Source organism: Rousettus aegyptiacus, unplaced genomic scaffold, assembly GCF_014176215.1.
Source record: "Rousettus aegyptiacus isolate mRouAeg1 unplaced genomic scaffold, mRouAeg1.p scaffold_m13_p_2, whole genome shotgun sequence".
NCBI lineage: Eukaryota > Metazoa > Chordata > Mammalia > Chiroptera > Pteropodidae > Rousettus > Rousettus aegyptiacus.
The window spans coordinates 121537012-121549365 of NW_023416295.1; the positions used below are offsets into that span (position 1 = coordinate 121537012).

Sequence of the window (12354 nt, forward strand, 5' to 3'; positions counted from 1 at the left end):
GCAACTTCTAGTACAGGGAAGGCAGATGGAACTAATATTTCAAGGACAAGGGCAGAGAGTGAGGAGCCTCTCATTGCCTGGGTCCGGCTGGTGGGTCAACTAGCATTCACATCCTCTCAATGACCATCTCTATCACCTGGCTCTGGCTACAGAACTCTGCAAATTTCTTAATTCTTTGGGCCTTGGTTTTCTTGTTTGCAAAGGGAGATAATAATACCCACATCTACCTAATCGTGTTATTGTTTTAGCAGAGATTAGTTTTAACAGAGATGTCAGATATAAAATAATTTAGTGCCTGACGTAGTAAGTACTCTGTAATGGAAGATATTGTTGTCATATTTATTGTTATTGCACGATGCCCTATAGTAAGAGCTTAGGCAACGTAAGTGTTGGAGGAAAGGGTGAAGGAGGTCAGGGAATAGTGGACGTGGCCCATCACCTCAGTTGTCTCTCACAAAGTTGCAGTAAAATTAATTTAATTAGCTACCATAGATGAAGGCCAAGGGGCTGCAAGGTGGCATAAATGATGTTGAACCGACATAGAAAAGCTTGATAATGTGGTAGAGAGGACTTGAAATGTAGGCTGAAATGTTCAGATTTGAAATAAAGACAATGGATAAAAAGAAAGACTAATGAAGAAGAAATAGTTTTCAAGAAAGATTAACTTGCCAATCACAGTCAACAGGAACAGATGGAAAGAACCGGAATCTAAGAGACCCTTAAATGACAGCCATGTAAAATAATGAAGTTGTCGGATCTAACACAGAGCTCTTCTTTACACTCAGCGATTAATAAGTGAATGAGAGTCTAGATAAATGGGGACTTAGGGGGGAAATGACAATGTTCAAGGTTGGTTAGTTGCCATGAACTGAAATACTCAGACTGTAAGTATGAATGATGAACTCCAGGATAGCATGAGGCCTATCATGAAGCACCAAATACTTCCTTATGAAACTATACTTTTCCTTAAGAAAATTACGATTTCTTCACATCGTTAATTTAGTTACCAAGCATGAACATCATTCACGTAGGGACTCTCCATGAATTTTTAACAATGGAACTTTAATTAAATACATTATGGGAAAGCAGGTGAAGAAAGAGTTAAATTTTTTCCAGGAGTCTCTTGGAAGATTACTCATATTTCTCTAAAGAATTTTTAACATGCCATTTTCTGCCTTGCATGAATTTTACAGAAAAGAGTAAATGCTGAAAATAGCTAAATGAGAACATAATGGTAAAATTGGATATTTTAAAAGATCTATTTTACTTTATTAAAATAGTAAAATACTCACTTTCACCTCGTTATATTCTAATGACTTTCTGAATTAAGATAGAAATCTTAAGATGAAATGTTTTTGTTTTTGTTTTTAACTATTGCGGTTAAAGTCATGGGAACATTCCATCTCATTCCATTTTCCTTTTTTCCATACACTAACCTGAGAAGATTTGTTCTTGAAGATCCTAATTAGAATTATTTCCCATAGAAATAATGCTATAAATAAGCGTGTGTGCTTGAATTATTATTAATTCTATATACTAGGTGTGTAATTTCCAGGCTAGACCACAAAAGATAGTTCAACCATGATTTACCTATTATATTACAAATTAATTTTGACATGCATCGGTTCATAATTTTAGGACTCTCTGAACATTTAAAAATTGGAGTATTAACTACATTTAGGAAATTTCTATCAGAATGACAAGTGGATTTGTAGTAGCAAAATTTATACCTGACCAACACTTGCATGGCAGATTTCTAAAATCATTGATTTTCAGGATGCTAGAGTTAGAGATACCTTCAGAATCACCCAAACCACCTCATTCTACATATAAAGAAACTGAGGCCAATGAGGTAAAACTATTTGCACAAGATAACTTAGTTAATAGACAAGCTAAGACTTAAAACAGTTACCAAATTTTATAGATTTTGTTTTCAACTGAGGAAATGTCATTCATTCATTTATTTACTTATTCATTCTTCATTCATGTAGTGAAGAATCATTTGCTGCATTGACACTAATGTGCAGAATCTTCTGCTGGCTGCTGAGAGAATTTAAAGAAGAACACAAATTGGCTTTTGCTCTTAACTAACTAAAACTAATTGGGCATAAAGACAGAGCATTAGAAAATTAAATTGCTGCACAAGAGTTACATAAACATAAAAGCTATGTCAGCATACATGATTATATGTGAACTGAGCTATGTGTTATGAGTTCAGAGGATGGAGAGCTCAGGGTGAATTTGAGATGTCAAAAAAGCTTTCATAAAAGACAGAGTTTATATCCATCCACCTATCTGTCCATTAAAGAGACAGTACTGAGTATCCATCACTTCCCATATACCAAACCAAGCCCCGAGAATATAAGGATCAAAGACATTGTCCTCGATCTCCAAGATTCACAGTCTAATAGGGAAGACAAAGAGAAGAGGGCAAGAAACATCAAGAGGCAGAAGAGGCATGTGGGATATTTGTAAATATATGTAAATAGTTGTATTTAATATTTTAAATATAAGAGGCAGGATTGTGATTAGGGAGACAAGACAATTAGGACACAAAATTTAAGAAAGTGCTTACTCTCAAGGTTCTGCAAGTGCACAGTTCATATTTGCACAGGCCTAAAAGAGGGTAGTACCCCCTTAAATTTTGCATCCTAGACACCTTATTTGCTTTGCCCTAGTCTTTGCCCATTATCACTACTTAACCATCACGCAAAGTGGTAGAAAAACAAAGCCCAGAAAACCTTTAATAGGGTCTGAATAAAATCTACCACTAACCACTACATGATCCTGAGTAAGTTTTTCATACCTCTAAGTCTCAGTTCCTTCTGCCTAATGAAGGTATTGACCTAGATTAGTGCTTTTCAGACTACAACCTGCACAGTACATTGAGTCTTCAGAAATAACACAGATAACGAGAGACTGAGTGTGTAGAGCTCTAGATCCCCAACCCATGCTTTAATCAGACTAGCAATATTTTATTAATGTTACATAAGATGACTCTTATACATTCTTTTTTGAAAAAGTTTTCAATAATTTTTTTTAAAACATCAGAGAAATCAAACGTCGTGTTGACCCTAGATGATCTCTAATCCCTTTGACAATTGTCCATTTGCCTTTTCATGAGAAATCTGGTTTCTACCAAGGGCCAGGGAGAACAGTTATAATCTCAGTATTAACTAAATAATATCCAAGGGCATTGGTCTCTTGTCCATCCTATGGTAAGTACATGAGTTTGGTTATTCCCTACATAAAGTGCTAAATGAGTCTTGGTGAGTCAGGTGAAGAAAAAGAAACTAGATCCATTTGATATTAATCTAGAGATATAGTGGGAGTTAACAATCTGTGACTGCTGATGCTGTAGACTTGAAACCAGGAAGTACTGATGCAGTTAAGTTTCATCCCTTTAAAATGATGCCTCGTGACTGTCATAGTACTTTCTATCTCCCCTTCAGAAATACTACTTAGTCAATAATTGGTTACAAATTGTTATACGTGAAGTGTCTGTTAAACAAATTCTGGACTAACTTTGTGATTAACCACTAAATATATCATTTGCTCGATTCCAAGAAGCAATTTTATGATCTGTAAAGACGTGTGAATGTTCACAAGCATTCTAAAGAAATAATCAGGAGAAAGGATATAGTGAGAGAAAGGATAAGAAGAAGCACAGTAGTCAGGTTCATGTTTAATCAGACTAGCAATATTTTATTAATGTTACATAAGAAGTTAGGGGGCACAGTTGTTTAGGTCACTACTATGTACCTCAGCACCTAGCACGAGAAAGGATAAGAAGAAGCACAGTAGTCAGGTTCATGTTTGTGAGGTGGCACTGTTATTTAAGTAGCTATTCAAAATGCAAGTAAAAAGCAGAGCCATAATTCTATCATGTTAAACGAGAGTAGATAACTTCATGCTCCAAATGGGAAATATGCAGTATGACTTTTAGCTTTAAGAACACCGGGAACAAAATTGCTTTGATAATAATAAACCTTAGCCTTGTACCCAAATTGGGAGAGGTGCTTCACAAACAGGATGAAGAGAAAACAAGATCCTTGGAGTGTTCACTTAGAGAATACTTACTTCACATCAGCACTTTGAAGACATCATCTTAGTTAATACAACACCTTTAACTAGAAAGTATCAGTCCTATATATGGATAAAGAAACCAAGTTTCAGAGCAATTAAGTAAGTAGTCCCAGCCATAAAGATAATAATAAATGGCAGAGTTGATCTTCAAATCCAGGACTAATTCCAAATGAGTTCTTTTTCACTACAATCTCAAGGATGTGAAGGAAGAAGTATGAGAATATGATCGTTTTCAGAGTTAGTCTAGCGTGTGAGAGTCATAATTCTCAAGAAAACACAACATGAGGCAAAGCAAGGGTGTGTTGGGGGAAAAGGTAGAAGCCGTGTAATCCCATTCGGTTACTTAAGAGTTTTCCAAGTGAAAGGTGAGTGAGTGAGGCGGAGAGGGAGATGAGAATATGATAAAACACGACACACTCAGTTTTCTACAGCTTCTGGAAAGTTAGGGGGCACAGTTGTTTAGGTCACTACTATGTACCTCAGCACCTAGCACGATGCCTATTTGTTAAATCAATAAATAAATATCAAATGAAAGTTGGGGAGATGGAAATACAGTTGGATATACCATCCCTAGCCCATGACGAATATGGGTTTTTAATGTACATATATATCTATCATATGTAAATGAAGGTAAAATGTATCCCTTTTGCTAAATAATGACCATAAAGCTTCTGCCTTTATATTTCACAGTCACTCTTACTCCTGGACTGAGTAGGTAATTTCTTGTCGGGTGTATTTTCATCCCAATACTTCTCCTGACATGATAGAGACTCCCCTCCTATATTTGCTTATTTCCAGTAAACTAAAATGTAAATGTAACAGGAAATTAGAATGAGACTCTTTCTAACTCAGTTTGAGTAAAGCAAGAATCAGACTATCAAAGAAAAAGTGAGACAACCCCCCGCCCTCCACACACACCACCACCATAAGCAGATTTACAGGTGAAATGGACCTGAGAAATTGTTTCACAGACCTTGATTCCTTTGGTCAGTTAAAAACTACGTAAAGAGTTTAGAGAGTGGGTGGGAATTGGATGGGTGAAGAGAATACTTTAGAGAAGCCAGAGGCTCTGACCCACCCTCCACCTTGGATGAGAGGTGAAACCTTCTAACCACAGCCTAGAGACTACCGCTCAGATTGCTCACTTTGGCAGCAGGTATACTAATATTGGAATGATATAGAAAATGTTAGCATGGCCCCTGAACAAGGATAACACACAAATGTGTTATCCTTTCCCCTGAAGACTTCCATCCTGAGGCTGGCCCAGGCTGGAGGAGAGGAGTCAGAGTTTTGATAATTAAACAAGATTGGACATTCTAGTTACTGAATTGAAGCTATTTTTACCAAAAGTGACTGCAGGGATTTTTATTTTCTGAAAGTGCTAGAAAGGAAATGCCTGCCTAAGTTGTCATTTAGGCTGGCAAAGTATGATTTTCAAAAGATAAATACACAACTCTCATAGATGCTAGAATAACCATGTAAAAATTTATTTAACTCATTGTTGAGAGAGCCGAAAAGGATGTTAATGCTGGTCCAATGAGCATTTGAGAAACTGAATATTTGTGGGGACTGAATGAGGATAATATTGGAAGACTGAGAGATTATAAACTAAAATGGCTAAACTCCTACAGAACAATAAAACCATAACCTTAGGGTATGTTTTTATATCAGACAGAAATTATTTGCATCTCTCCTGGACAAAACTCTAAAAGTTAACATCCAACATCACCAAGTGTGGGCTATAATCAACAGTAATGAATGGAATATTCCCCTAGAAAATTAAGTAATCTTTGGGTGGGCTTGTGAGACAATACCCTAGTATGACACAGAAAGAACATAAAGCCATCCTCTGGCCTTAGTTTCAGATTTTTAGTAATTTTTCTTGATCAGGGGAAATTAGCCTTTTCATACCCCTGGTCAGTTTTAGAGGACTATGGGAAACAAAGATAAAGTTATATTTTGATCGTGATCCATGAGATATAGTTGTTCAACATGCTAGATGTATATTTTCAGGCCTGATAAGGTAGCTCATGACTTCCTCTCCTGACCAGAATACAAGAGATCTGGTGATCTAATTCATCATCAGTGCACAAGACTCAGATGGCTGAGCTTGAGGAAAGAAAAAGAAGAGTTGAGATGAATAATCAGGGAACCACTAAGAGGACAAGAGCCTGGAAAAGGCTGATCTCCAAACGCAGTGTTTAGGATGGTCTCTGGGGATAGAAGTGGGTAGAGTTTTGGAGAAGGCAAAAAGATCAAAGACCAAACTTGGCTTATTGTTCAACTTCTGCAGCTAGCATTCTCCAAAGCAAAAATAGGATTTGTTTGTTTTCAAATGTACCCTACATTAAGATTCTATATTTTCACAAGTAATCTAAAAGTTTTTCCTTAAAAAGAAAAACAGGCACAACTGCTTATTTGACTAAAACATTGATAACATTTTTAGTTTTAACCTAGTTACTGACAGGAAACTTTAATAAAACAGCCCAGCGTGTTGTAGTCATTGTTAATGGTAATTTAAGATAGTCGAATGTTATACAACAATTCAAAATTATGTTTTGTTCCTTGTTACCAACAGGACTGCACAGTCAATAACTCCCCTACAGAGTGTTCTGACATTATGCAAATGTTTGTGGTGGTCAAGTCAAAGGAACACAGTGGTTGTTTGAGAGGGTGATACTATCTCCTTTGGTCACACATAGTGGTTTTTTCCTTCTAACAAGCAAAATAGCGTAGCAGAGCCAGAAGTGCTTTTGTTTTATTTCTGTAAACAAACTGGTCCACCAAGCATAGTTTTTTGCCAGGCTGTTGTGATTCCTGCTCTATCCTTGAACAAGGCCATCAAGAGTTAACTGCTGCCTATCATGGTCTGCTATCTTCCTGTAATCTAACTCTGGAATTGGGCAGCTGACTAAGCAGTGGAGTCTTTCTTATGGAGACCCCCATGCTAAAACAAACAAAGAAGGATGGAAAAACCCTAACTCATATGACAAAAAAAAAAATCTCCAGGAAGGAGTGGGGTGGGGAATAATCTCAGAACGGTGATATTTTTCTAACACCAAGAGTGATCAGAAGATAATTTTTGAAGAATTAAAACTTTGTTCTTTTTCTGTAAAATCATAGAAAAGTAATCAGTCATACTTGATAAGTGAAAAAAATTTTTTTTAATTTGTGAAAGAAAGAGCAATGGACACTACCACATACAGACTTGATCAAAGAATTTCTTAAAATGACAGATAAAAGGATCTTTTGAAAATCCAGAACTTGTTTGTTTGTTTAAAAATTCAGTAAATGTTGGCCAAAAACAAATCTGTCTTTTTTTCAAAATCCCTTCATCTTTTCACACAGTGTATAATGAGGACTAGCCACTTTTAAGTATAGTGACTTAAGTATTAAAGTTAATATTTGCTCTGATTTTCCATGACCAGAGAATTGATTTGGTGAATAATAGCTTTAGCATTTTTTATTTGTCAGTCACTAACCTTGCACTAATGATAACATTTTCAAAAAAGGCTTAAAAACAAAAGTTTTGATTTTCAATAATGTAAACTGAAAGATAAAAATTGGAGATCTACAGATACATATAATCCCTATTACTACACATGTCTTTGGAAAGAATAAATTTTTACCTCTATTTGAATCTAGTTCAAGTAGGGAATTACAATCTTTCAAATTAATAAATGGAACAACACTGACGCCTCAAGAGGGAATTGTGGTCCAAGTCTCTCGTTGCTTCACAGACTTCACTCAGATCAGCAAGGTTGCCTTCTCTCTCCAAGTTCCTTTTTCTAGAAAATACCTTTCATGGAGAGAGATAAGAAGAAAGACTAGGGGATAGGGGGAACTAACTGCTCTGTTTCAAAGGCTTTTCTGGGTAGATGAGATGGGGTTAAAAGAAAAGGTAATGCAGGTAGCTGAATCAGAGTGTGGAGCTGGGACACAGTAAATGAACTCCTTGACTTTCAAATCTTTGATGTTCAGCTCCTGCTATGATGCAGAATGTATTCAGAATAAAAAAATAAAAAACAAGAAAGGTAGTGAAAAGCCCAGCAGAGGATTTAAAAGTTGTTTGTCATTTTCTCTATGGAAAATAATGAGTGACATTTTTGTGTTCTTGTGGAAATCAAATTGTAAACTCACTTTGGCAGAAAGAAACAGGAATGACTATCTTTGATTGCATAGTTGAGGTTTAAGTACTTGCCGCTTTTGGGGAAGGGTGGGGAGTTTCTGGTATATTTAGAGACTAGAAACATGCTCTTAATTGCCCGTCACATGGAGAGTTCTCAGTTAAAATGATAGCCACCATTTATTAAATGCCTACTATGTGCCAGGCACACCGTAGGCACTTTAAGTATGTTATTCTAGAATATCCCAAAGATAAAAACAATTACAAATAAAAAATCTGAATTATTCTACAGAATCCCAGTACCTAATACTAATGAGCCTCAGTGCTGAAAAACAATAAAGGCTCTGGCACCTATAAGCGCTAATTGCTATGAAGCTTCTTCAGACTTCTCATTCTACTACATTTTAGAACAACCCAAGTTAGCTCTTTAAAAAACTAAGCTGATTTTTAATGGTCATGCCTTATATTCTTTGATAATTTCTGAAAATATTTTTCTCTTGTTTTCATGAACAATGGTAAACCAATAAAAAGCAAATATTACCGGGAAATAAAAAATCAGAGGATAAGATATTTTCATACAGAAAGCATTCATTGATGAGTGATATTCATGAAAGACCATAATAGGTGTGAAAATTGATTCTGAATTTCCAACTGAAAATTCTGTAACAGGCATTTCCCACATATTTATTTATGCTTTAATAAGGAGGCCAAATGCATTAAAGATGAGGCATTCCAAAGACCTTTATATTCAAATTGAGGATACAGTTTTGTTTTCCGGATGTATTAAATAAAATGCTTTTGAATGTATGAAATCACCTGACTTGTATATAGAGGACATTTATATTAAATATGGTAATTCCAGGACATCAAAAATAGGATATAATGGATAACCATCTAGGTTTATGAACCTTCCATTATCTTTTATTCTAGAAAGTACTACTACAATTCCTCTAATTTGGCCTTTAATTGGGACACTTCTGTTACCATTCCCTCTCTGCCATAGTCCTTCATTTACTTATTTATTTATTCAACCTTTATTTAATACATATAATGTATGGCTCATACTGTAGATTCAAAGGGAAAAAAAAAACAGTCCCCCTTTAAAAATTATCTTACATTTCAGGAATCAGATAATTTTAACACAATGCGATATGCTATAATTATGGATAGAGTTATGTAAAGGCACTTTGGGAATAAAGAGAAGGAAGCTTTTAACTGCTGAAAGGATGCGGGGGATATAAAAAAAATAGATAGCTGCGGGGTGAGTGGGGACAGGGCAGGAGAAGGGAATGCAATATTTCAAGCAAAAGAAAGCTTATTCAGAAAAGAAGGTGGGAGAAAAGGACACCAGATTCTAGAAATAAGTTATGAGTAAGCCTGGAGCACAGTTGTTGAGATGTTGGAAAAGTTAACCTGTGACTAGAAAGGACACAGACCAGGATCAGATGGCAAAGGCTAGGTAAGGATAAGGATTTTAACCAAATGGCCAATTGGAGATTTTAAACTGGGAAGGAAGTAACATCACCAGGTGCTCTGTTTAAAAGCTCCTTTTAGATGCATGAAAGATAGCTGTACCAGAACATCAGCAAGAATCTGCTGTAGAAGTCTAAGCATGAAACAATGATGATCTAAGCAAAATTAGTAGACTTGGGAGGTATTTGGAAGGCAGAATTAACAAAATTCATTGACAGATATATGAGAAAAAGAGAAAGGGGAAGGAATAGAAGATAGTTCCAAGATTTCTAGGTTGGATAAATGGATACGGATGTCATTAGCTGAGACTATATAGTATTGTAAAAGTGGAAAATTCTCTAGTGAGGTAGTCACAAACACAAGGCGGGAAGTGATATCTTCAAGCGCCAGCTCCCAAAGAAGAAAATAATGTCACGCCAGGATGCAGATAACAGAACTGTCTACCAGGCCCTGTTTGCTATAAGATTTAATAGTCCCCTAGAAACGACACTTTTGCACCAGATGATAACAGCCAACTTCTGCTTCCATAATCTGCTTAATGTACGACTAGGGTGTAGTTCTAGAAGATGTCCTGTGCAAAGATGTACTAATGGCTAACTTCTGCTTCTGTAAACCTGCTTGCTTGTTTGATGTGGTTTTAGGCTTTATAAGCTGCCTCCTCTGGAAGCTTGGGTCTGATACTCTATTGGGGAGAATCCGTCCCGGGCTGGCTAATAAAGGCTCATAATTATTCTCAATTGGCTCTGTGGGTCTTAGATTTGAATGTGCCACAACAGTATCAGGAGAAAAAGCAGAGTTATAAGAAGATAATAAATTTTATTTGTGACATGTTGAATTTGTGGTGACTGAGAGATATACAAGTGGAGAATTCTGAGCCAGATTAAAACCCCCAGGCATTGAAAGATTATATTTAGTGGCCTCTCAAATATTAAACTAAAAACAATACAAAGCCATACAACAAATATAAGAAAAGCCAAAAAATATTTTTTTCTAATAATGACCACTTTGGCACTTTTAAAAAAGACATTAAAAAATGTAGTTTTAAAAATATGTACTTTTATATATAAATATTTATTTATGTAAGTATTTTTACATATTGGTGGGTATTTTTTTTTTTTTCTGCTACTGCTTGTCACATGACAGAAATAGAAAGACTGCCTGTTGGGTAATCCAGCCTGGGAGATGATGAGCAAGGCAGTAGTCGATTCTACTTCCTTCTCTGTAGCTTCCCACATGCTGAAAAGTTCACCATCTGCCCACAGCAAATATACTTAGGGTTTTATACTAACATTAGCCCATGGAAATCAAGCAGAAAGGGACAGTTCATATGTATCTGACAAGTCCGGTAAATGAGTTTCATTCGTGGCAGTTCTTTTCTGTATCCATTGGAGTCAAAGCACTTTGATCACTCACTGCTTACTTTCTTATTTGCTATATTCCCTGTATTTCCATATATGCCTGTCCATTAAGTAAATAGCACATGGTTTCCATATGCCAATGTTTTTCAAATGGTTTCTATCAGAATCTCATGGAGGGCTTGTAAGATAGATTGCTGGGTCCCACCTCCAGGGGTTTTGATTCAATAGGTCTAGGATGGGACCAGAGAATTTACTTTTCTAACAAGTTTACAGGTGATCCTGCTGTTGCTAGTCTAGGAAATGCAATCTAATGTGCCAGTTTATCACAACCAAAGCAATTAGAAGAGAATTAGTCAATAAATTAATTTCTCAAATTCACTGAAGTAGACATAAGGAAAAACTTGCTAAAAGTAGCATATATTCGTTATGAAAGGACAACCAGGGTAATTGGGATGGGCAGTCTTGCTTTTTAATAAAATGTGAGATTGTTTACCCATGACATTCTACTTTGTTTTGATTTTGGAAAGCTGACCCTAAAAATATTTACAAGCAAGCATAAAAAGTCTTCCTACTTCTATCAAAGTGCAGTTAATGACTAAAAGGACAAAGCAACTAATTCTGCATTTCAAGACATTCTAGATAGCTTCCACACATACTGGCATAGAACAAGACTGATCCTTTGAGAGAATAAAAAGTAATTTGAATTTATAGTTCTTAGTTAAGATGCTATCTTTAACTGCTTGATTTCTAAATTTTTGTGAAACACCCCCTCTACTCTGAGCAAACACTGACTTTCTCGTTCAGTAAGTAATCTTCATTGGCTACTTCACTCAAACCACTATTACCTTGTTAAAATAACTTGCATAGTCTATGGCCATGCCACCCTGAATGTTTCCGTTCTTGTCTGATCTTGGAAGCTAAGCAAGGTTGGGCCTGGTTAATACTTGGATGGGAGACCACCTAGGAATACCAGGTGCTGCAGGTGTTAAAAAAATAAAATATAAAATAAATTTGATAGCAGCAAATTTTAAATGGCAAGAGTGTAGTGTGAGGGATAAATCATATTTAAAAAGAGAAGTTAAGATGGCAAGGCTCGAAAAGAGACTGGTAATATCATTTTTTCAAAGATATTTTCAGTTAAATAGAATTTAGAATTTTCACACAAATTTAGTATGACCCAGGCAGCTCCCAACTTAGTATAAGTTCATCTGAAAACCTCACTGGAAAGTAATTTGTTTGGAATTTGGAACAATTTCCAAATAACATTATTGTACATATTCTAAGGTTGCTAAGGGACTATTTCCAAACCCA

General features: G+C 35.9%; 2 pseudogenes; both read left to right on the forward strand.

The window, feature by feature from the left end:
* Positions 1–5223: 5223 nt before the first annotated feature.
* Positions 5224–5321, forward strand: LOC118614484 (annotated as a pseudogene).
* Positions 5322–11909: 6588 nt separating this feature from the next.
* LOC118614071 lies at positions 11910–12028 on the forward strand (annotated as a pseudogene).
* Positions 12029–12354: the final 326 nt, after the last annotated feature.